This window comes from Anas platyrhynchos, chromosome 15, assembly GCF_047663525.1.
Source record: "Anas platyrhynchos isolate ZD024472 breed Pekin duck chromosome 15, IASCAAS_PekinDuck_T2T, whole genome shotgun sequence".
Lineage (NCBI taxonomy): Eukaryota > Metazoa > Chordata > Aves > Anseriformes > Anatidae > Anas > Anas platyrhynchos.
The window spans coordinates 2,897,633-2,924,686 of NC_092601.1; the positions used below are offsets into that span (position 1 = coordinate 2,897,633).

General features: G+C 39.5%; 1 protein-coding gene across 2 annotated transcripts in view; it reads left to right on the plus strand.

The window, feature by feature from the left end:
• The window catches only part of LITAF (lipopolysaccharide induced TNF factor), a 103,862-nt gene that overhangs the window by 42,735 nt on the left and 34,073 nt on the right, over positions 1-27,054 (plus strand). For both annotated transcript variants that reach the window (XM_072023844.1, XM_072023842.1), the window contains exons 2-3: positions 19,429-19,567; positions 24,738-24,925. The gene's annotated coding sequence lies outside the window, so the exon portion shown is untranslated. The remainder of the gene's footprint in view (positions 1-19,428; positions 19,568-24,737; positions 24,926-27,054) is intronic.

A 27,054-nucleotide genomic window follows, 5' to 3' on the forward strand; every position in this document is an offset into this window, starting at 1 on the left:
CCAATACTTGTTGAGACAGAAAATATTTGCTAACCCTGACACGTGCTGCTCTGTTGCTAAGCATCCCAGGAAGATGCAGAAGACTAACTGAAACTGTAATTATGCTTCCTTCAGTGCTGCATAAAGATTTTGAAGCCAATACAGCAAGGTGAATATAAAATGATTTTACTTCATTTGCTAAAAAATTCAGACTGTTTATTTTATATTTTATTTACTAATTGGTGATTGTTCCTTTGCCAAATTTACCTGCAGTAGGTGGCTATTGAAGAAATAATTGAGTTTTTATGAATGAGCATCATATATAAAATTATGCATTATATATAGAATAATGCTCAGTTCTTCATGTGCATCTTTAGCTACTTTTCCATATGGTCTGTTCTTTACTTTCCTCTCCTCATGCATGGTGATCTTTTTCTAAATGCAGGTGTAAACATTCACAGTTGATCTTAGTTTAAATGAATTGTTACATAAAAGACTACCACAGTTTAGCGGTTTCAGTCACTGTCAGATCCACCTCTTGCTTCCTCTTAATATTTCTCTTAATCTAGCAATAGGACTAGATTAAATTAAAGACCTTCCTTGTTTGACATTTATGAGGACATATCTCTTCCTATTCATTTCAAAGTATTTCAAAACAGTCAGTTAATGCATAAACTGCATCTAAACAGCTTCATCCAACTTTTGCCTTACCTTGTTTAATATAATCACAGTGTTTCACAGACCACTGAAAATATCAGAAGCATTTAATCATAAATTAGACCGTCTAAGGTAGAAATAATCATTATTTTTAACACTTTCACGTGAACTCACTTTCTAAATTCCTTTTTCAGTGCTTACAATATTTGGAATGATATTACTGAAGCCTGAGACTATCTGAAAGTGAATTCCTCTAAAAACAAATAAAAGCAACTAAGCAATTTCTAAGGATGAAGTAATTGAAAATAGAATTCACGCATTGTTACTACTGTACAATTTAATTTCAATGAGGCAGAAAAAAAAAAAAGAAAAAAAAAAAAACTTATCTGAAAAACAGCAAAGGCTTGGGTGTTTTTGAGTAACAAACTTCTGAAAGCCACAGACGTATTTTTCATGGAAGTCCCACCCCTAACTTCACAAAATGCTTGGAAGGCTGTAGCCAAACCATACATAATTAATATAACTGCATTGTAGAGATCTTAAAACAAATGTATTTATATGTATTTATAGTACATTGCAACTAGTCAAACTTTCGATCCAGAACTGTATGGTTATTAAAAAAAAAAAAAAATAAAAAAAGAGAGAGAAAGAGAAGAGCAGAAGAAAGATGTTTGACTCCTCTAAGAAAGTCTTACAAGAATGAGTCAGAAGATAAGATTCCACTTCAAATTATGATAATATTAATAGACTGCACAAACAAGCTACTTGGTCTGGAAAAGCTTCAGGGAAATAATATCAGGTCAGAAGAGAGAGTCAGCAAACACGGGCAAGCAAAAGTGAGCAGTTTTCTCTTTGTCCCTGACAATCTGTTGTCACCCAACAGATGCATGGAAATAAATACTTTTGCCTACTGTTCCTATTGTTAGATGATCTCGGAACATTTGGGATTCAGATGAATACAAATACAATGGCCTATGTAAATATCAGCAGCAGATATTTAGACCGATTCAAAACAGTGTTACAAATTCAGCTAGACAGATTGAGCTTTCAGTTTGGCTGTGTAACTCCCAAGTAATAATATTGGCATGGTCTACAGTTGTTAAAACTTTCTAGTTACAATTCTGCTACCAAGAGCATTTATAAATTGCTAGCAAGAGCTGGAGAGAGCACATACATTCCTCTGAAAGAATGCAAGATGCAGGCTGCTCTCATTTATTTATGTTCAACATGGCTATGTGAAACAGCAGTCACCTGCAAGCCATGCACCAAGTATAAATATTGTCATCCATTGTGCGCATTAAAAAAAAAAAAAAAAAGTTTGCTTTTGTTAGATGTAGTGTCAGGCCAGGCCTGTCCAAACCATATCAATGTGAAGGTTGGAGTCATGGGTAGGTAACAGGGGACACAAACATGGGGTCCCTTGGGGGGCAGGGGCTCAGTAGAGACCAGGAGAGATGCTACCATCCTTGTGGGCTGAGGACAGTCCGTTATGGGCTCCTTCAGACAAAAGATCCATGGATTAAACCAGTACAGTAATAGGCAGCAAGCCCATCTGAAGAACTTTGGAGCCTAACTTGGACTCCTAAAGCCTAAGCTATCTGTGTAAGTAGTACAAATTCCCTCTTAACAGAAAAACTGACTTGAAACAAGCACAAGGGCAACTTCATGTGCTCCTCCATACATTAACTTAAATCAGCAAACTTTTTCTAAAGACACAACAGCTGCAGAATACAACTTTATTTTGTAATTCAGCTCCATCGGTCGGTCTATGGCTGGTCTCCATGAAGGAATCATCACTCAGGACAGATACCAGAGGTAAATGAGACAGCATTTACCACTTCATATTGTAGGGACTTGAACGGTTTCCTCAATTACTTCTCTGCCCCAGTACTGTACGTAGGAAATGTTGCTTATTCCAAAATCTTAATTTTACAATTTCCAACTTGGTTTGATAAAAGTTAGCATGAAAGGAATAATAGGAAGCAGACAACAATTTGATTGTCTTTTCAAAATTACACAGAAAGTCTTTCCCTGAGATCAGACACAAATGTGTGAGGGGAGAACCAGGTTCTGCAATCAAAATTCTCTCTTATGGAGTAAAAATATCAATCTTGCCAAATTATTCCAAACTATAAATTATTCATCTTTCTTTGAAAAGTAGATTAGTGAGTGCTGTGCTATATTTAGCCATTTATGATTGCAGGCTGATTTAAGATTAATAGAAATAAAAAATCAGCTATTATATCTGCAGGTGAATGCCACCACCACCACATCCAATATTGCAATGTAATATTGCAGCCAGAAAAGACAAATTGAGTAGTAATATTAATAGCTTTTTAGGAAAAGGCCTTAAGATACAGCAGACTAAGTGATTGGTTATATTGTCTACTTGTGTGCGAGTGCACATGCCTATGTGTGTATGGGGTACCCAAAGAGCAAGAGAAAAATGTCCAGATAAACAGGTTACGTGCCAAAATTCCAGCTGGAGGTGACGAACAAAATTAAAAAAAAAAAAAAAAAAAAAAAAGAGGGAAAAAAAATAGCACAAACATTTAGGTTTGTCATATCTAAATAATACTTTAAACAATGTAAATTAAACCACAGAAGAGACTTTAATAAGCATAATGTTACGCTTTCTTTCTAGGGATTTTTCACAAAAAGAACAAGCATTGTTAGCGTACACTTGAATTTAAAACAGGCAGGCTTTAAAAGCTGGACCTTACAAACTACGAGTATTTAGCTGAACCCTTCAGAAGCCTTCAACATACAGTGAGCTCCGCCCAGGTTTACTTCCGACTCAGACAGACCAAAAAAATCTGGCAGTCATTCTGGCAGCACTTCTTCAGTTGAATAACCTGAATCAGGAATCTGACCTCTGTTCTGTAACACTGCTGGTGTTTTCCTCCCTGCCTTAAACCCACTGCCCTCCCTGGTCCAGGCAAGCTGTGCTGGTTCACAAGGCTTCACCACTGCTGCTGCAGCAGCCAGCAATGCTTGCAGAGCTGCACGAGTGTGGTGCTTCTGGAGGGAGAGAATGAGCATATAACTGAGCAACTCAAATTATACACCCTCATGTTGATCTCTGACCTGCCTTGTGTTAAGAAGGCACCACGGCCACTAAACTTAGCTGGTTTACAAGATTATTTTTTCTTCTAAAACCGTTCTTGGTCCTTTCCAGAAAAGCACTAGCAGCTGCCCTTTCCTAACAGATTTTGAAGGCAAGATGAGAGAGCACTAAATTATTTTCAGATGATCTATTTATCACAGACATTTGAAAAAGAAATGCAAGTCCCAAGACACTTACTTCGTGCTTCTATATTAAAGGCCTCTAGCATTATTCTAAGTAATCTATGCATTTCACAATGCCAATATACAATCACCCATAGCAGACATGGAGGGCTAATCAGACTGGTTACACTCTTGTGTAACAAGAGTGGTTTTTTCATTTCATCTGTATGGCATTTTCTGGACCAGATTTTTCTGAAGAATAACAAATAGCTACAGTGAAAAATTGCAGTTGCAGCAGTAAAAACTTTTGACCAGTTGTTCTAACTGTGGAGGTTCATCAGCTGCAGCACAAAAACACTGAGTACCATCCTTGCGTGCAGGTGAGGCAACAGGAGCCAATATGTTTGAAAGTTGACTGTAAACCCAGAAACTACTCTTCCCCCATTTTAACATCTACAAGCCACAAGCCCTCAGAATGCTTTTTTTTATCATTGACATCTCATCATTGCTTACATAGCTGGAAACTGAGCATATTTTAATCTGTAAAACCTTTCTTTTAGATACTTATGTACATTATATTACTGAGGAATGAGACAGGAAATTGAATAAAAAATAAGAAAGGTGAGGTATGTTATGCCATCCCATTTATATCCATTGCTGGATGTAAATCGAGATAATTCCTAGATTATTTGATACACATTTTCTTTCCTTAGAAGACTCCTCAGTGTTGCACATTTTACTGTGTACATTATTGACTCAGTGAAACCACAAACTGCCACCTATTACAGTTCATGTTACATTCCTGAGGATGATTGAGTAATTGAGACTGACACAGGAGTTGTCAGCACCAGTGAACAGCATTGCCTGAGCTCTGATTAGAACAGTGCGTCTTAGTGAAAGTGCATCCTTCTGCAGTGAAACTTCTAGCTCTCTTCAAAATCAGAATTTTTTACTTCCAGAGGATTTAGCGTGGCTTGGTTTCCTCCTTTGGTACACCCTGAAAGTTATCTAGTTATGATTTCTCAGGATATTTGATATTCACAATATATCCTGGATTTCACTCATACTCCAAAGCACTTCGTCCTAAGGGACTGACAGAAAAGCTGAAAATAACCCTTTCTGTCATTGGCTAGAAGGTAATTTGGGGCTATTTTTTTCATCCTGCATAAAGAAGATACCTGTGTGCTCTATAGTCTTTGCAGAAATCTCCAGAATGCGGCTGCAAATATAGAAAGAAGCAACCAACTCAGAGGGGAGAATATCTGTAAAGCACCAAGAACTGACACCCAGACTTAGCCGTTTTGGTTTTGGACACGGTGCAGATTTGCTGCTCATGGCATTGGTGTGAGTGCCAGATAGCAAAAATATGCAGGACAGAGAAGGAAAAATAAAATAAAAATAAAATAAAAATAAAAATAATAAAAATAAAAAATCGTTCTTCCGGTTGAATAGATGGAATAGGCAATGCCACCAGTGCCCTGAGCAGTGTGCATGACTGCGGCGCTCACCCACCCACCTGTGCTCACAGGGTGCTGCAGACTGGAGCTAGTGCCTATACTATTGACTACCTAATTTCATGAATCAAATTTTGGAAAGCTCTTCTAAGACTCATTGAGTACAGAACACCTCTCTTTGCAAGGGGAACAAGGACATTAGAAAAGGATGAGGAAAAGCAATTATAATTTAAATACAAAATTATTGCAATAGGTTTGAGATGTTTAGGAAGACTCTCAGACAAATGTTTTACCCAATCTGAAGCACGTTTCAAAGAACAAAGGAAGCATAAGAATGTTATTCAAAGGCAAACTCTGACTAATTTCTTTTCTGCCTTCACACATTTCTCCGCAAAACAATGGATAAAAAGAAACAAGTGAAGGATGTTTTCCTCCACAGTATGAGATGGAGGAACATGACCTTGAACATGACCTTGGTTGTATACAGATGCTACATAATGTGGCTGTATCAAAGTTCAGTAAGGTAGAGCCTTTGGTGGAGACGGAGAATGTAGATTGACAAAACTGAAGAAAATCCTTCGAGCAATTGGGCATTTACAATGTTAAATGTAACTATCCCATGCGCATGCATGCATATGCTCCTTATATGAAGAATATTAAAATGCTCAGCAGCAGAGCTGTGACTAGTAATTACATATTAAATGTCACAGTGAAAAATATTTAATATGGAGTCTCTCAACATGATTTAATCTGCTGCATCCCTACGAAGTGCTTTATGTACTTAAGCAAAGCAATGCCAGAAGGTTATTCTATGCAGGAAGGGCAGGTGTCACCTGTGCAGAAGGGGGAGCACACTGCCACATCCCTCACCCAGCCTCTGGGAGATCTCCCTATTGGCTTCACATCAGATGAAATTAGAGACCTATCAAAGACATTTACACTCTCGTGTGAAATGAGCTATGGTTCTTCATATCAGATGAAAAGAAAGTTTATATTGATGCATCTGGTTCATATGTATACCTTATGAACAGTAACCTGGCTATGACAATTTTGAGGCAAAAAACTTTGCTAATGTCAAAGTGCACAATGCATTGGTATTTCTGATATCTAGCCATCACTTATAAAAGTGTTATCTGAAACCTGAAGTTCAGCATGGCTTCACACAGAGCTTGGGCAGCCAGATCTGAAATGAAGACTCACTTCTTCACTCACAGTGCATTTATCTGTACGTCGGATGTACTGATTACACGGGGCAATCCCACCACAGCCTCTGAATATTTCACAGCTTTCCACAGTCATGCCAAGCAGAGGCCCAGTCATCCATCTGGGGAGCTTTTGAACTAGAAGCACCATCACAGGTCTCATGTTCTGCCCTGTTAACCTTTTAAAAGGAATACACGTGATAAAGGGCCTGTGTGCACCGTTTCAATAATGGAGGCCTCATTTAAATGAAAATGTACTTTTCAAGTTTTGTTAATGGAAAAATGCTGTATAAATCCTATATGCCTGAAAATCTACACAAAAGTGCCTTAGATGTAGACATAATATAGCAGAGTTCATTTTTAATTTTCCTTCCACATCCTGAAAAATTAGACCTCACAAATGAAGCTTCAACGAGCTGAGCAGCTCTTTGTGACCTTCAGAAACAAATTGCCAAGTTGTTTAAAGGGCTTAATTATCCTCGCTCATGCCATAAATAGCAAGTAACAAATGAAGACATTGTCCCTTTAGACACTGACTGGAAAACAGCATAGGACTGATGTTATTTTCCACAGAAAGGAAACTACACAGTGATAGTATCAAAAATATATTTCAAACTTTGCTTTAAAAGACTCTAGACCTTGTAGCATGACAAAAATAGAACAAATACAGTGATTCTACTGCCTGATCCCACTGGTGCTAAACTTCTGATTATAGAGCAAGGCTAGGCAAGTTCTGGGCACCTTCCACAGACCAAACACTTTCTTACCAAGTTCTGCAAAGCAGAAAATGTAAATCCATTCAGCTGGCTGGAATATTTTAAGCAGTGGATGAGGAGAGAGAAGAGAATAAATATAGCTTTATTATCATAGCACTTGAAAGGCTAGTGACACACAGCAAGCTTAAAAATCTTCTGTAGCTAATTTAAGAAAATTAAATCTTTTACTCCTCTGTGCTTATATTTTAGGTGGTTTGTGTTTGATTTTGTTTGTTTCTTTCTTTTCACTGAATATTTTAAGTACAGTTTGGCAAGCAATGCATTTCTCAGCAAAACTAATTCTTTTACACTTGCAGAGTCCAAATGGCTTCAACTTGGGGGCTCCCGCAGGGGTCCCACAGAAAAGGCAGGCTTTCTCCTGCGTCACAGGACAACTTGCCTGCAGTAGATACCATGTTGTTCCCCCGCCTTTCTCCCACCCTCCTCACCCCTACATCAAGTTTAAATGCAGTGATGAGTGTCTTCAGTCACTGGCTGATTAACATTTCAGATCTACTCTTTCCCCACAGTAATGCAGATGGTATTTATAGCTCTGATCCGACCTGAATGATGGTGAGCTATACTTTACAAATAATTTGTCAGCTGAGCTGTAGTACAGTATTTTAGATACTTATCATCAAAACAGGGTCCTCCCTCCAAATGTATAAACTTATATATTGTCTAGGTACAGCTGCTCCCCAAAACTACAAATGAATTATTTTTTTTGTGAAAATAGTGGCATCATTTGAGATCGTAAAATTAATTTTCAGTTTGGAACTGGTCCAGACGAAATAAATCTTTATGACTAAAAGATAATGTAACAGCAGAGGTAAATGTAAGAGTTAGGATCCAAGTACTTCCTTTTCTGGCAATTAGAGAACATTAGATATAAAACAAGCTCCTAGTGGTCTGAACTTTTCAATCCAAATATCTACATTTGGAGTTAAACTTTGTACAGAAAGCAAAGAAAGGGAAAAAAAAAAAAAAAAAAAAAAAGCTAATTTTTGAGAGATTGTTCAAAAAGGCTAAGTCATTATTACATCATCTAAATGACAGGATTCAGAGGTATTTTCTTGTCAGAAAAAAATATCATAACTATAGAATAATGCTTGAAATGTGCATTTTATATTCCTAGCTTATCTTTGAAAATGTATGAACTTCCAAAGGCCAGTGAGTCATTATAGAGTGGTTTAATTAAAAACCTCTCTATTGATTGAAGTATACGAACCTCTACGTAACACAGCGTCTGTACTGGTAGAGCCAATACAGCTCCACCTACCCGCTATGTAGGGTAGGTGGAATACTACCAAAAAGCACATTAGAACAACATAGCTCAATAAATATTGGATTCCAAGTCTAATCCAGTTCCATTCTCCCACCAAGCAGTCTAACAAAAACAAAATTTAATTGGCTTAAAAACAAATAAAATGCATATGAAATGGAAATATTTTACAAATATAAATCCATTCCACTTAGGACTGAACTAATGTCTTCACAATTATTTTGAAGCTTTTCTTCTCCTCTAATCACCCTGTTTTTAATACTTGCAGGCACAACTCTAATAACAAAGAACTGATCCATATAATGTATTTATTCACACCTCCTAGCCTTTAAGGAAGAAGAGTGTTTCAGAGCTCAGAATGACTTAATTATTCATAGTTTAAATTATGTGGTCATAACACCATATCTCCTTATGATGCCTGTAAGTCAGCATTTCGGTTGAAGACATTCCTAACATACAGAAGGAACATCAGACACATCTTTATTGAAGTTGCTGACAAAGCAACAGAACACCCTTCACATGTCATGTTTCTGTTATGTAGGTGGATTAATAAGCTCAAAACAGTAAGCCCATGTTTGGCACTTTTCAACTGAAAATTTGAAAATAAACATGCTAGTCTATTTTTAATAGAGCACATTGCACATCGCTAAGTGCTGTGTAAGCAAACACAATGGTTTATTAACACCACACAATGACTCCAGGAGAGGGAAGCACTGACGGACAGCCTGAGTCAAACCAAGCTGATGGACGGTCACATCCAGATGGGTTAGGGACAGAGTGAGCAAACCTCCTGTGCCTCTGTGTTAGCCAAAAGCTAAGAGCTATGCCTCCCAAGTAACAGAACTGGGTTTTCTTGCCATTTGCCACACCTATAACAGAGTCAAGTTAAAACAACTCACTGACGATCGAAAGTCATTTTTGACAGCTATTTGTGAGCAAGCCTCATTATCCTTCTATTATTCTGGAAATATTTAATAAGAGGCTGATTTGATTGGTTAGCATGTGAACCAGTACCCACTCAAAAAACAGAAGAGACCTACTTCCACTTTGATTTCAGGCCCAAGGAAATAGAATAACATTCCAGCAAGGCCGTGTTATGAGCAGCTCTTTCCTTCTGCTAATACAGCCCTGCTTTTCTTAGTTGACTTGAAGGCTTTCATGGCATGGTTATGGCCTCAAGCCTAGAAGCAAACTTCACTGCCTCTTACTTTTAATTCCTGAGGACATCTACCACTCTGCAAGCCCTCTTCCATCTCTCCCCAGTGTATCTCCCTGCCTCTTCTGACATCTAAGAGGACGAACCGGCCACTGCCGCACTTCTAATGCCCAGATCTCCTCTGCCCATCCATCCCAGCCCCTGTGCAGTCCAGAACAGACCAGTGCTTAAACTTCAGCTCCCTGTAAAATACAGGAAGAACGTTACTTCTTTTATCTCCTACCCTGTCTACCCGTACTACCATTGATTACATCAGTTAATGTTCACAAAGACCCAGCCATCAGCTGGGTAAGGTTCAGCTCAGCCCTAGCAGGTCTACACAATTATTCTTGAAAGCCTTCTTAAGTGAATCCACAATTTGAGTTAAAAGTTTAGCTGAACTGAAAAGCAAACGAGCAGCAAGTGTTTAAGAAAACTATATACTGGCTCACATACACCAGGGGTGAATGTTCATACGAGGAGGAAATTCTCCACCTCCTGTTTGAATTTGTTAAAAACAGATGCAAAATTCACAGTATTTTCTCTATCAAATTAGCATAGAAATTACCAGCCTTGCCACTTTTACTTCAGCTTAACCATTATATAGATGCCATTACAAAAACAGAGGTGCAGTTAGCTAGTCTTAACTAAATCTTCTGAACTTCCAGAGGACTTGTGCTTAGATGATTTTTTTTTTCTTCCTGTTGATTTAAATAGTATCTAATCTAGTTAATCCAGCCTTGCATCTTCTTTACAATACTTTGCTTTGGGGGCATTTTGTGAACAGAATTAATGAAGAGAATGAAACATGAAACTTCTCAATACTACACTTTGGTGTCAAAGAGGTCTCCAGAGAAATCCCGAGTTCTAGAAAGACTCAGTATAGAAATAAAAAACAGATATTCTGAGACCTAGTGTATTTTTCTAGCCAACATCTTCCTGCTTGTACTTTCATACGTCTATAAATTCCTGCCTTTCTGATGACAAGGTATACGTTGCAAAGCTGCTGCTTTTCCTGGGGCAAATGAGCTCCATATGAAGACTGCTATTTTCCTTTTTTTTTTTTAAAAAAAATTTTTTTTTTCTTTTAAACTTTTGTCCTTATTTTAGTAAGGACAGAAGAATCCTTCACTATAAAGGTTTATGCAAAGGAGACAAAAAAAAACATATAAGCATTTTAAAAGGCTACATTAAACAGAAGAGATATGTAAAACAGTTGGGTGGAAAGAAAACATGTTTGTTTGCTTTTCCATATTCATTTCTCATTCTCTTTTACACCAGAGGGCTTTGATCTTGACCAGCTGAATCCAGTTGGCTCAGCAAAAATAAATAAGGCATTAATGAACAGCAAAATCCAAAGGAAATTCTTCTGGCTTTAAAAAGAATATTATATTTGATGCCAGTGAATATTTTTGCCTTGGTCTTTTTTTTTTTTTCGTTCTTTTTCTGTTGATGTTGTTCAAAGTAACTGATTTCGTTAGACATTAAATCAATCAGGTCGCTAGCTTTTATTCAGCAGAAAATCATCAAGGCCCCTTTTTTTATACTTGTATAAAAGGTAAGTAAACAGCACTGGGTGTGCGGGGAGTCTACGCTCCACCAACACGCACACACAAACATCAAACATTCTAAATATATAGAACATCGCTTTAACATACTAAACCCAAGTATGCCTATAAAATCAGGAAAGGTAACAAACAATACTTTAAGTTCCATAACTTAACAGTCTCCATTTGCCATTCCTTTTCTTGACACAAACAACAGCCTCCATTTTCCATTCCTTTTGAACAATATGTCTCGCTTTAAGTTGTCAAACAACACGATCTTCAGGCCAGGCCTTATGTATCCCGTTCTTCTCGGATCGAGGAAAAGCATATCCATCTCCTTTTCAAGGCCAGTAGGCCTGGGTCAAAAGGCACGTTCAGGCCACCAGGGGGCGTAACAGCAAAAGCCTTCGATGGCTGTAGCAGCAGAGGGGCCCATGGCGTAGCAGTCAGATCAGTAAAGGAGCCCGCAGCTCCCTCACTGTCTGGCAAACCACACGTTTCAGACTGGTCCCACAGGGCTCTTTAAGGCCTCAGAGACTGCTTGCCAGGTGCCGAGCAAGCCCACTGCAACCTTGTCATTTTTAGTTGCAGAGTCCCACACCTCGACCTCAATTTGATCCCATGTTTCAGGCTCATAAACGGTCCGATTGTTAAGAAGGAGAATAAGCTGTAAGGTTACCAGGACAGTCTTTGTTCCTAAGGATGTATGAATCCCCATAATGTGCAACTGCTTACCAGCGAGAGGCAGTTGTGTGCATGGGTTCGCTCTCTCAGCTTGAGCTTCTCTCCAGCTCCAGTGCCGCCTATTTCCAGCAACTTTCTGTACGAGCTTCTCTGAGCGGTTTGCTGAGTCTGGCCGAACCTATCTTCATGAGGCAATCAATGTGCCTGTTCCCGTCCTGGTCTCCATTCTGCCAGCCTGTTCCTCTTTACTTCTTTTTCCTGCTTCTTTATTGATGTAACTTCATCGTGTTGCCTTTTTCTTTTTTTTTCTTCTTCTTTCTTGAGGGCAGGCTCCCCTCTTATACTCTTCACTCCACAGCAGTTCTTTTCAAAACAACTTTTCATTGATCAAATAACATTGAATGTAACAACAACAGCCAACACACAGAAACATCCATGCCTTAACACCTGGAGAACAAGAGACCATCTGGAGAACAAGAAACCGGAGACTGCATGGACTCTCCTGAATCATCCTTCTTTGTTCCCTCTAAACTCTTTTACATTCCTGATGGCCTCGTCGTTAAGAGTCTAATGTTATCTCAACCTCGGGGCTTTCCAACCCCCATGGCCACACTCTCAAATCTCCCCCTTCTTTATTAACATCAACCATTTTCTCGACGCGAATTACCACTACATAGATAACAAAATCAATTTCTTTCGAAATTGCTTCTAGCAGTTATTTTGTTGCTATAGGAACCTCCACAGTTTCTCTGAGCTATACTGATAGGCTGTTCATCTATTTATTCAGCTTCTCCTATTAAGCCCACAACATTGAAATCACCTGGGTCCAAATGTTTCCATTTCTCCTACTTTCATTGTCTGGCCCCATGTGCACAAGCATTATAAAAACCTCCCATATATAGCAGTCTTATTACATTTTTTGATTTTTCTTGGTTTATTTACTGAGTTTTTCTTTTTTTTTCTTTTTTTCTTTTTTTTTCCCATTAAAATCAGGGGATCATTTCATAATCAAATTTTCTGTCTTTCTTTAAGTATAATTTGTCTCAGGTGTTTTTCCCCTCCTTGCTCTCTCAGCCACCAGATGATCTGGATGAAAATCGCCAACTTGTCTAAAAGTTATCGGGGGTGGCAAGGCGGGGTGCAAGGAGTGCCAAAGATTGTCCTACAGGAAACCAGGCTAAAAATCAGTGAGGCTTCATTGTTTGGAATGAGAGACACAAGCAACCAGGGCAGGCAACCTATAGCTCCCATACCTTACACCAAGACAGCAAAGTTCTGCTCCACCTCCACTTCACTGACACTAGGAAGAAGCCTCTTTAGAGAAATTAATATTTCTTCCAACCAGCAGCAGTACAAACATTTTGAATTGTGTCACCTTTTGCAAAAGTTCCACTTCACATTGACAAAGGGGAACATTTTCATGGTAGGTGTTTTGGGCAGTGGCCAGACCAGCTGAGTATCCTCAGGACCTGGTCACTTCATCATTGCCACCCGCTCACTTGACGTGGGGAATCCACTGACCTATGTGGTTCAGGGCAGCAGCTCTACAAGGAGGAGCACCAGGCAGAGCTGGAGACTGGAAAGTTAGAAGATGCTCGGCTTCCCAAGGGCAAGGAGCTCTTCCTCCCTTACCAGCACACACTCTGTAGCAAGAAAATGCATCAAGAAAATTCTTACTGCAAGTCTGTAGAGCAAGGACAGGAGAAAGAATGAACGATTTTGACAGCACTTAGTGCTTCATGAGCTGTTGGAAGATACTCAATTGCTGTGGCCTGCAGAACTGTAGAACTCAAACAGATGAGACAAAAATGCTTTTTGTATTCCTGTGTCAGGAATGATGTTTTTTGTATTCCTATGTAAGACCCATCATCCTACAGATAATTCTAGAAGATATGAGGATTCTCTGATATTTTACCTAGAATCTTTGGAATTTGTCTCAGTGGGAGCCTATTAGCTTTAGTTCTTTGTATGATATTATGCAGCTTTAAGTAAATTTTTCTTTATGCATACACTGCTTCCTTTAGTGCTCTTACATACAAGCTGTAGTTTTTTTTCCATAGAGTTTAAAAGCAGACATTTTTTTGAGACATTTTTTTCTCTTACTACAAAATAGTGGTGCTGCAGGGCGGAGGGCATGGGAGATCAGCTCCCTGTGAGATGGGATGCATAACCATCACTACAAATACTGATGAGATGCCAGAGCTCAGACTGATCAAAAAAGGAAGGCAGCACTGCAATGAGCAGCGATTGCTGCTAGCCTCCTGCAAAGCAAATGTGATCCGACTGGGGGATGCAGCAGGGCTGATTGTCAGCAGCCTGCAGTGAAAAACGTACGTCATCATCCTAGCTGAGAGAGTCACTGAACAGAATAAGCAGAGTCACTGCTTGTCTGGTGAATTTGACAATGAAGTGGTTTGTTTTGCACTTTTTAAAAGTTAGCTTTCACACCCTGTGCTAGCAAGCACTTAACACCTTGTTTTAAAAAATAAAAAATAATAATTAAAAAAAAAAAAAAGAAAAAAAAAAAAGGTTCAGCCTTGACAACTTACTATAACATACAAAGGATGAAAATGCCTCTCCTTGAACAGTCCCTTCCATTGATTGTCAGCCTCCTCCTTTGATGCTCTTGCAGCTTGTATTACCTTAATGACCTTAATTGTTTTGGCATATTGAATCTTTCTTTGAATAAGAACTAAGACCTGACAGCCATCAAAACGACCAAGATACCTGTGCCACCAATAAAGAACAGAAAAAACAGCTCTGTTCATTGTGGAAGACTCTTATATTCTGGGATACCAGACAGTGGTGCCCCAGTACATCCCCGCAGCCCCTTGCCAGGCTGAATTGCACAGCAGTTCACTGAATTACCATCCTTCCATGATGGATGACAGCACTGTATCTCACTTCAGAGCCTTGGCAAGAATTTAATCACTGTCTCTACCCACTGAGGGCTCAACACCAATAAAAATGCAAAAGCAAATACTAAAAAAAAACCAAAAGCTAAAGCTGACTCACAGATACAGGAAAGGGTATGCTAATCCTTCCTCAGGAATTGGCAGAGCATTTCCCCTTCACCCAGTGGCAATATTTTAGGCCGCTCTTCAGAACGGTACACTGCGTATGATAATATTCATATTAGTATCTATTGCCTTGACATTAGCTGAGTGCCTATTTGAGCAGTTTCTTGCAAGCACAGAATCAGACATTGGTTTACAATCGCAGGGGCAGGAGACCAGCTCACTGCACACAGTTGATACTAAACAGAATAGACATCTTAAAGGTTTCAGGAAACATCATCAGAAAACTGCTATTTTTAACCTAATTACATCTGCTACTCTATGTAGTTACCAATGCAAGTAATAAAAGTATAAGATGAGGGCCTTAGATAAATAAAAAATAAAATAGCTTTAAAATAAATAGCCTATTTAAATGTAATTTAAATTTGAATTTATGAAGATATGCAATCAGTTTCTGCACAACCTTTGGATAAAAAGTGACACCTGTTAGGTTGGTTAGTGCCAAACCACAGAGGTACACAGTTAGGATTGTCGTGCTTCTCCTCCAGAGGTATCAGCTGCAGGTATGTGCTGGGACAGGCAGGAGGGTGCCTTCTCTCTTCATAGAAGCTGGCAGATATTAAATTTTCTGTTTCTGCATGTGGATTTCTTCACTTGATAGATAGTAGAACTGCTTGCCTTAGTTCAGGAAGCAGCAGTTTGCATGCTGGGCTCACACTATGTAATCTCCTCCTGGCATCCACTGAGGAAAATGATCAGCTCGGGGAGCTGGGGGTCCCTGCAAGCAGCCATAGGCTGAGACTTCACAGAGCTGAGTGCAGGGCTGCCCTGGGAAAGCCACCAAAGAAATCCAGATGCTCAACTTCTAGCATTGAAAATGAAAATACCAATACTGTGCTATTGTAGCGATACTCCTTGTTATTGTCAGAGCACATTTAAGTTCAGGTCCTTCCAGTCAGGTCATTCCAGGAACATGTCAGCATTTCTATTCTAATAGCCTCCTATTTTAGAGGTTTTATAACTCACTTACCTATAAAAATATACTCCAGACTCAGGAAGTACAGTCTCCTTTTCTTAGGATTACTTACGAATACAGCACAGATTTTATTTTAACACAACTTCATATTGGTTCACAGGTGAGTTACAAAAGTAGAAGCCTTTAAGATGGCATTGAAACCACACCGGTTGTGTAGAGAGGGAAAAACAAGCCGGTTGTGTAGAGAGGGAAAAAAGAGAAATGAAAAGGCAAGTAATAGCAAGTTGGGATGGAACAGACAGAAAATAGAAAATTAAAAAATTAGTGGAAATGAAAAAGCTAAGAAATGAAATGTTCTTCTCTACATCAAGTGTTTTTGTGTTGTTGCTTTTTTGTTTGTTTGTTTGTTTGCTTTTTCTCCGAACCATAAATTAGTCTCATCAGTATCCCTGTGCAACAGAACATCATTCCCCAGGACAGAAGGGACAGGGAATTTTCTGTCTTTGGGGAACAGTGTGAGACATTCAGCATTGTGTTGGGAAAGTGGTTGGCTCCTGAGCCCTCACTATGCATTGAAAGTAGTTTACATAGAGTCCAGGGCAAACTGCAAGTGCAGGAGGTGTTCCAGAAAGAGCCCACATTGCAACCTACTATCTGAAGGGCAATTAGTCTCAAACTTCAGCTTTCTATCTGGCAAAGATTTAAAATCACTGACAGTCTGTTACATTTACAGCTGGCTGAGGATGCCCTAATAATTTCAAATAATTTTATGGAAAATTTCATGATGCAGAGAAAAGTCTGTCCATCAACATGCTTTTTCTAGAGGGATACAAAAGAAGCAAAGACCTTGCAAAATCCACAGCCTTATGGAAAGCTGACTAAATGAAGATGCTTGCAGTTTCCAGGTACACTTGCCTGATACTGAGAAACCCCATGTTTGGTTGTATAACTGCCTATAATTCTTATAAGAAGCTTCCTACAGCATCAGAATTGAAATGTCTTATATAAATAAGATGACAGCTACCTCCAAAGAACTTTGCTGAAATCTCATAAAGCAAGAGAGATCCAGGGTTAGCATCAATACATGGAGGGGGAAAAAAAATCACAGCTGAAGTGAGAATAAAATAAAAAGAAAGTACTATTCTAACCATTACTTTTTTGCTGAGCTTGTCAGAAACAAAGCATAATTTTACGCTGCTGCAGGGAACAGTATGCCTTCTGGGAACAGATGTACTAAAACAAGCAATATATATCAAAACAAATTATTTCCCAAATTCTTCTTCTTTTAAAAACCTGTACATTAAAAAAAAAAAAAAAAAAGTTGTGTGCACGGGTCCGCTCTCTCAGCTTGAGCTTCTCTCCAGCTCCAGTGCACCCATTTCCAGCAACTTTCTGTACGAGCTTCTCTGAGTAGTTTGCCGAGTCTGGCCGAACCTATCTTCATGAGGCAATCAATGTGCCTGTTCCCGTCCTGGTCTCCATTCTGCCAGCCTGTTCCTCTTTACTTCTTTTTCCTGCTTCTTTATTGATGTAACTTCATCGTGTTGCCTTCTTTTTTTATCTTGAGGGCAGGCTCCCCTCTTATACCCTTCTCTCCTCAGCAGTTCTTTTCAAAACAACTTTTCATTGATCAAATAACTTTGAATGTAACAACAACAGCCAACACACAGAAACATCCATGCCTTAACAGTTGGAGAACAAGAGACTATCTGGAGAACAAGAAACCGGAGACTGCATGGACTCTCCTGAATCACTCTTCTTTGTTCCCTCTAAACACTGACCATTACTCAGAGCCCAAATCTCGATGGTTTTACCTAGGAACTAAGCGAGAGGAGAAACACCTGGGGAAAAGCTCTGTTAGGGACACATGTTCAAGTGAGGAAAACCATTCACTTATCACAACTAAGGAGGTCAGTTCTAGAAATCTAGGAGAGGTTCTTTAATCTACAAAAACTTGATCCCTCAGGGATGATGATATTGAAGGTTTTACATACAGGATTACACAGTTTTAACTGAGATCTGTAACTCTTTCTTACTTTTTAAAATACTTTCTGTAATCATTTTGCAAGGCCTCTATTTCCTTGGTCTACTGGCACAGAGCATGAGTAGGCAATGACAGCTTCTCAGGGAAGTGGGGTCTGAAGAGTGGACAAAGTCCCTGTTCATGATTATGCTATCAGGAGTAGGAACTTCAACAGAAGACACTGGGACAGCAAGATTCAGGCAGCCAGACTACAAAGATCCACTGTCGTGTGGCTCAGCGTGCTAAATAAAGATTTGGCCTTTAAAACATTGCCAAGAGGCCTTGGAAAAGGAATGGTTTCCAGACACTGTTCCAACTCACCGGCTCAGGAGTGCTCCAAAGTCAGTGGCTGTGTCTGGCAACTGGCTGACCAGTTCCCACCCACTGTTGGGATGGGCAATCCTTGACATCAAATTGTCCCTTCATGGCTTCCAAGTCTTCATTTGCAGAGTCCATCAGCTCTGAGCCTAAGGGTAAACTACAGTCCCTGATCCCAGTTCTTTCTTGTGTAATGAATAAAAGTGAAATCTCTGCAAGCCTTTGAGGAACTTCTCCTTTTAAGATATTTTTCACTTGATGGAAATTTGATACATTAGTCAATAGCTCACACTGAGAAGTCCTTATTATATATAAGACATAAGAGTAGAGACATACTACAGGTAAGAATGACATTTTATATATAAGGAAGATAAATATTTCACACAAACTTAAGGAAAAAAATTTTAAGTACAAATGCCTTAAGTCTAGATATGAAGAGTTCCTAAGCCTGACTGAGGTGTTTCATGGCATTGTGTTCTAGAAAGCTGTGCTATAAAAAAATGTCAAATTAGGTGGTGCTGTGGTCTTTGTGGCATTAAACGTGACAATCTATAAACATTTATCAACATCTGCTTTAAGAATGATTTGCAGTTTCTGCATGAGAGCAGCATGTACTCTTTCCTCAAGCACAAGAACACACATGAGCAAGCAATTCCCACACCATATGTGTCCCTCTGTCCTCAGCCACTGCCACTGACCCCTGAGAGTCAGGTTAAGGTGGTCGATACTGTTCAGAGCAAAGGATAAGGAACAAATGAACTCTGCTTCACAAAAGAATGAACAGAATACAAAATTTGGATGATTTGGGTTTTTAATTTACTGCCACCATCCCCAACTGTAGCCCCTTAGGGAGACTTATTTCATAGAGTTTAGCACTTCACAAAGTGTCCATTAAACAATACGACTGCAGCAGCAATTTCTTTTCCAGCAAGTTCCCCATACAGAAGATTATCAGTACATGTAAACCGAGCACACAAATTGTCTAAATACACATCCTTGATCATTCTTGTTATGACTCAATAAATCTAGAAAGTTACCAGGGAGGACTGTCGGCCTTTGCCCCTTTCTCTATTTATTTTTCTTTCTTTTTTTTTTTTTTTTTTCTTTCCAGATGAAAGTATGCTGGTTAAATATGTAATCTGAAGGGAAAGCAAACACTTTGATCTCTGCCTCAGGAGACTGTTCAGAGTGATACCAGTGCTTCTACAACAACTCCCCTCTGTGCTGACATTGAAAAGAAAGAATTCCAGGTAACCTAACCAGCCAATCCATACAGCACGTTTCAGAAGCCCAGGACTGCTACCCATATTCCTTTTTCTGGTTCAAAATACAAAAATATCTCATATCCATGGCCAAGCAGGTTTCAAAATGTCATTAACAACCTAACCAGTGTTGATTTAGTTCAACCAACGCTGAACTGGTATTAAACTGAATGTGTGGTAAGTAAATACTTCAGTTAGTCACATGCCAGCAAGTGCAGGAGGCATGCTAAAGTTTTTATAAGCATAGTACTCATCACTGTATGTTCAAAATGTTTGTCCTTGGACCATATTGGTCTGGCAAACCACACTCAAATCACAGTGGCTTATTATCTGACACTGATACATAATTATTCAAAATAAAATTTCCATTTTCTTTTGTCATAAATTAGACTTGCGAAACATATAAATAATTTGTTACATGTATATTATTCATGACTAGATGACCATTATTTTCTAGTGCTTCCACTAGATATGGCACATGCCAGCTGTGGGAATAGAAATGTTGTTTTTGCAGAGTTACATTGTTTAAAAGGAGGGAATGTGGTACTGAGATATGCTTACAGTGATAAGAAAGTTTAGCAGGCAACCTTGTAAAATGCAGACAACCAGACTCCTTAGGACAATTAGGTGAAAATCACAGTGTCAAGTCAAGTCAGATAAGTGAAGAAACATTACCACTTCCAGCAGTAAAAATGTCAAAAGAAATTTGAAATTTAACAGGCCGGCAACTGAAGGCCATGCATTGTTTGTGAAGCATCAGATAGATTGTGAACCTGGATTACCCACTCAGTGGGGAAACAGGGGAGGGTCCTGCCATCAAAAGGTATATAAACTGTGTTTTGGAACTAGTAGATGCACTCTCTCCTGCTTGTGGGGCGCCCGCCATTGCAATTGCGAATAAATTACTACTTCACTGAGATCCTCGCCTGAGCCTAAGTTACTGGCTACGGAGTGTTTCTCACATGATTTCCCACAATTTCTTTGACTGAATATGAGTCATTTTATTTTCACTTAGACTGCAGTTTAGTCTCTGTAACCTGCTTTTGTGAGCAAGGCCTCAGAATAGGCATACACCAGGATGCAGCCTAATGCAATTCAGCATATCCAGCATCACTTGTTTTCAAATTGCATCTTTTTTTTCTAACAGGAGGAAGAGGTGCCAGGTAAGTGCCAAGACACAGCACAAGACCTGTGGTTAAGTCATCTCTACTGTCTGGCAGGAATGGTTTTTGTGGGTGAATGAATGCAAAAGTCATCTGTCCTTTTTGGTCCCTGGCAGACACTTTGTTTCCCCAAAGTTTCTTAGAAGTGAAGCAGATTGTGATCTGAGCTTAAAGCTTGGGTCTGCTCTTCTTAGGGCATTTTACACCATTTTATTTTTTATTTTATTTTATATTTTATTATTTTATTTTATTTTATTTTATTTTATTTTATTTTATTTTATTTTATTTTATTTATTTATTTTTTTTTTTGACAGGCTTCAGGACTTTCCAAACATGCTAGTTTCAGTGATGCAGTAAGTTCTTAATCCAAATGGTAGAACTGCTCTAGATAAGAATAGGTTCAATCCTTTATTAAATTTAACATTTAAATACAGAGACACTGTTAAAAGTAATCATAAATTACAAAGCCAAGCACTTCCTAGGAATGCTAGGGTTATGCTTGTCTTTCTTCATCTATTTTGTGCAATGCATGAAGCAAGGGATTTGGGAAGAATTATATAATTCATTTGTACAAAAGAGAATTTAAGAGATCAGATATTTGATATGAATAATACAAAATTTGTAATTATTTTTCTACGATATGCAGAGATGGAGAATATTTCTTTAAAGGGATAAATAAATTTTTAACTACCCATAGAACTTCATAGAAATTGAGTTGTGAACTTTGAACCTACAAGACTGAATGTGTTAGCCAGTGAGATGCTTTGGCTCATCTCTGTTCCTTCCATGAAGAGCTAGGAAACTCCTTCCCTCCCCCCCCAGATCCTTGGGCTCATACCGTCTATCCAGTTAGGTCAGCAGGTCCTTCTCTGAAAGCAGGAAACCATTTTGGCTTTCTCTAAAATATTCAGATTTTGGTGTTTCCTGCTACCAAGTTTCTTGCTAAAGTCATGGGAGGAGCTAAAGTGTGTTTTCCTAGGATTTTTTATTAATTGTGGAGAGAGATGAAAAGAGAAGGGTTTAGTTCATATTTCAGCTAAAATTTGATGGGCTTGAAACAGAATAACAAGCAAACAAAAATCTATTCCTTTGTCTAATTGTTGTGTCTCTCCTAATCCAAATTCAAAGGCTACACTGAAGCAGGGAAGCATCAGACATCAGCTCATACTTTTTTAATAGGCAGCTCCTAAAGAGAAGATAAACTGTCTTCCCTCCTCGCAGTGCTGGCAGGCACCAGAATGGTGCTGGGAGAAGCTTGGGCCAGTGCTGAATCCTGTGATAACCCACACCAACAGGCGCCTAATGTAATAGGTATGCATCACACACAGCCTTCTCAGCAAGCCTCTTCCAAAACCCCAATTCAGGGTATAAGCTGGACTGAGCCAGAGGATTTTCCAGTTTAATTATCTGCACAACAAACCATGTATTTGCAAGTTTGAAGTATTGTTCATAATGTTGCAAGTGGTCCTGGGTGATTTCTTAGCAACTGTTAAGCATTCGGCATTCACGCTCAGCTCTGTGTTTATCTAAGTATCTGTTAAAAGAAGTTGTTTCTCAGGCAAGAAGTTGTTCTGAATTTATGTAAAGTCTTGACTTACACCGTCTCATGTGATTACTGGGTCGAAGGAATTCTTTGCTCTTAGGGAACCTCAGTGATTTCTTATGTTTTCTTCAGTTTTCCAAGTTTCATTTTCAGGAAAACAAAAGCGAAGTGGCCATGTTTTTTTTTTTTTGGCAGTAGTTGTGTTGTAGCTATGATGAACAGTGTAAGAGAATCAAGATATATGGGAGGAACTCTGGGGGCAGCGGTTTGCTTTTGTGACTTCCTTCGCAACTTGCTTCTCTGTTTCTAGCTCAGCTGGAACTATTTTCAAAACAAATGGCAATTGGTCCCTCAAATTAATCTTGTAAAATAATAGGTTTATTTTTAATTAATATGAATAAAAAAGTTCCAAGTTTTTACCAAAGCTGGAATTAAACCCAGGTTTCTATATTGGCAGAGCTCTCCATTCTCTGGAAAATCCCTCAATCCCTGGTGTTAACATCTGCTCTCAAAAGGATTATCAATTATGTATTTCTGTAGTACTTTTTGGTTTGTCACATTTAATAAAAGTGTTTTATAAGTGCCATATCATGTAGAGCCCGTGGCATCCAGTCAAAACCATGGTTTTGGTACCTGGCTTTTTTCACATTAGAAAAGAGTGTATTATTCATGAAAGAACTATATGGCATGGTACGGGTTTGGAGAAGGGGACACTACATCTCCTGTGAGCAGTAAGACCCGGGTTCATCCCAGCTAACTGAGGTGGCAAAGATCAAAGCATGGTTATCCTTGCTGATTCCAGAGCTGCAGGTAGCAGCCATGAAAGGGCTGCCTCTGTCCAACCCTGCGTTTCCTGCTCATAGCCTGGGCTCTGATAGCAAGGGGCAGTGAAGAACAGATGGAGCAGAGGGAACTGGTGGTGGTGGTGGTGCCCAGGGCTGTGAAATGCAGCTGTGAGATTTGCTGCTGCTGCCCCTTGTGCTTAGCAGCAGCAGGATGAGGGAACAGTGCCTCCAGAAGGTGCCACCAGTCACAGAGGGACCTGAGGGTGGCTGTATCAACACTTCACGTCTTAAATGCCTGAAATTGGGTGGGTGAATAGAAGCCTAAACCAGTTTCAGCTAATTACCTCATTTGCTAGGTCTTCTGCAGCTAATAGTGCTTAAAAATAACTGACAAAGATGAAGTCTGCAGTCAAGTAACCGCACAAATATCCTGGTGTTTAAGGCTAAGGCCAAGCCCAGCCTTATGGCTATTTCAGCGCTTGCTGCATTGTTGTTTTAGGTATACAGGGCAGGTGCTGTGACACCACTGTAGCCAGTTCTGTGCTGTGGAGGGTAATTTCTCTGCAAAGAGGACGCAGGGGTTGTTTTTGACCAAATGGGTACTTGAACCGACTGAGAAGGAGAAGAGAAGATGTGTCATAAGCGTTAGGTGTTCGAATGTAAGTGCCAGTACTTTTTACAAGTGCTGGTACTTTCACAGAGCTTCATGCAGTGCTGTTGCAACCAAACAATGGGGATAGCACCAGGAAAGGTTCAACCTGCTTTATGAAGTGCTTGGATAATTTCTCTGAATTAAAAAATGCACTCAGTCCATAATGTGGCTTTGTGATTCTGTTGTATGCCAAGCTGCTTGGCTATTTTGAGCAGAACAAAAATGTTTTCAGGCTATAACAGAGAAATGTGCTTGTTTAAATAACCTGGAATTCACGTAATTCCTGGGAGGCTTAAATTGTTTTCTCTTGTCTGTGGTCTGGGCTGTAGTGCTAGCTTCTGTTGTTGTGTTACAGGCATCACTGAAAGAGCCATGCTATTAGTTTTCTACTGTCACCAGGCATATACAGTGCGTAGCAGAGAGGTTATTTTAGCTCTGTAGGCTTGGGTGCTGTGTTGGGAAACATAGCTCTTCCTTTTGTCTTCAGATCTTGTTTGACTGCTTCATGGAGTATCATTATTCACTAGCTCATGTTCAGAAACTACATATGAAAGTATTTGTTTTATGATTACAAATCTGCAAAGAGAAAAATATTACCTACACGTATATACAGTCAGTCTAGCTATATGGAATGTAATACGGTGTTTGCCAATGGGTTGCTTTCACACCATCTGGCCTGAAATTTAATGGATCTACCGTGAGGTACTTTGAGGAAGAATATTTGCTTACGTGAACTATACAGCTTGGTATGTGTCTTGGTGCTGCTGGTTGCCAGGCGTTATCTAGGCTGGTTTGAGGGGAAATTACATGTGCTAGACAGAAAATGAGTAAGACTGCTCTCTGCTCTGAATTTTTCTCCCTAGTTCTTCCTGGGATTAAAATTAAAACACTTTAAAATATTCAGCCCTATTACCTAAAATTATGCAGTCCGTTCTTCATCATGACTGGGACTTTAGAAACTGAAGCAATTCATGGGAGAGTAGTAAGAACTTTTATATTATCTCTTCTTTTCCAGATGAACTGGGCCAGAATAAATAGTCTGCATGCAGCTCTGAAAAGCCAGCTTGTTTCAAGGGATCCTTCCAGCTGCAGGCAATTAATGTCATCCACACTAACGAGCTGCCGTTCTGTGAGAGCTGGGCTGGGTCTATCCTGAGGGTGGCTGGACATACTCCAGTGCTGTGCTACAGTGGGAGATACAGGGTAAGTGCTATATGGAGCTAGAGTTGAGAGCCTGGAGATGGGCAGTTTATTTACAAAAGACTTATGATTAGGAATACTTCTTAGTAACACTGAAAAGGTTACAGGTGTTATGAAACAAACATTTATATCCCATCGTTCAAGAACCTAAGATGATGTTTTTATGCTGCCACTGCTCATGAAAGTACAACTAGATTCCAACAGAAATACTGCTGCAGCTTTTTCTTTCTGTGACTCAGAATGTGTCTCCTGCAGTCATTTGTCAGAAGGCTTACCACTGGCATGTAAAGGTTGCCTATACCAAGGTTTGTAGTGAAATACAACTTCTGCTACTTCTGACAAATGGGCTTCATCCACTTTGTTCACCATGGCCTTGTTTAGTAAGCATCTGTCTGTGCATAATAAGCAATGCCTTAGTTACAGAGTAATCCATGCTCTCCAGAGACAGAGTTGAGTATTTTTGGCTCTGGGGTTTCTTCCTTCTTTCTCGCATCTCCTTGGAGAAAACTTGCCTGTATGATGAATGCTTTTTTGTCATCTTCATTTTAATCATTGAATTCTCTTTCATCTAATATTGTCACTTGGCACATGCGTAATAATTTTAAGGTCCAAAATACTGAAAAAACTTGCATTTGTAATGTTCCTTTACCGTATTGTGTCTCCAAATTGCTACATCTTTGACTGCACTGTTCATAGTACCTTGTTACTCGGTTTATATTGAATCTAAGTAAAAATATAATAAACTGAAATTGAATGTCATTGATAAACAGCTGCAGAGTACCATGTTTAAAACCACTAGTGACTGTTACATTCCTCTTCAAATTATTTACTTCATTTCTATTTGTGATTAATCAATAAATTAATCAATGCTTAGTTATATATTACCCAAGAGGAAAGCAACAGTACAAATTAACACTGAGCCTAGATGTGGTCAAACAGAATTCTGAATTACTTAGAGGCAGCTGATGAGTTTTAGCCACTCTTGTTGCCTAGCAGGATAACGTTCTGCATTCCTGATGATTTATAATCACTCCATGTTTACATTTTTTTAAATTTATTTATATAAATATATATTTTTATGGCCTTAGAAGAGGTATCAAACTTTGAAGTGTTTAATGTCACTGAGAGAGAGATGATTAAGGAATTGTCAGAACTCTGTGCTAATTTTCTGTAAATACATCCTTTAACTCACAGCCTGTGTTGCCAGCAGGATTCCTTGGAGATACAAACCCTCCTCTGAGCACGTTTAATAGTGTGAAGAGCCAACAGGACTTGCGGCATTTCAGGCAGGCCCACATAGTGGGAATAAGGGTAGTGCTGTGGTAAAGTGAGCCAAGGTTGCAGGCCACAGTCTGGCCCGCTCCTTGTTCCTGCTGCTCTCCTGATGTGGACCCCACAGCCAGCAGGTGCTGTGAGTTGGTGGCAGAGGTTGGAGGAGAGTGCTGTGGTCCCGCAGGTGGGACGGCATGGGAGCAAAGATGACTGAAGTATCAGGAGATTATGAAAGGTCTTGTCAGGAGTGGGAATAATATCCCATGTATGGGGAAGCAAAGGATGAAGTGGAATTATGTTCACTTTTTAATGTCACACTCTACCAATAAATACTCTAATTACTAGTGACTGTCATTGTGGGTAGTTAGGGTCTGGCGACCGGAAGATGTGACGCTGTACGGAAAGGTGGAGCCCCTCCCTTGATGGGCAGTAGCGCGTGGTCTGTGATGTAAGCAAGCAGAAGTGACGCTATGGGCCTCGGCTATATAACCCCATGTGACTCGACAATAAATGCCATTTGCCATCCACCACATTGGTGTCTGTGAGCCGATGGACCGAGCGGCCTGGGGTTGGTCGCCGTGCCGTTCCTGAACCAGGTCGCCACTGCCCCCTGAAGGCAACAGTCATACACTTGTCCCTAGTCAAGTAAGGGAGCTAGCAGGAGAGACAGTGATGGTAGGTAGTTCTGCCATCCTGACAGAGGTGTAAGAAAATGATCCCTGAACTCACATGTGGGGAATTGGTATTGTCTGGAAAGAATATTTGTAAAAGTATAATAATAATAATCAAGGAGCACAGATAATCAGCCTGGAGAAAAGGAGGCTCAGGGGCGACCTTATTGCTCTCTACAGATACCTTAA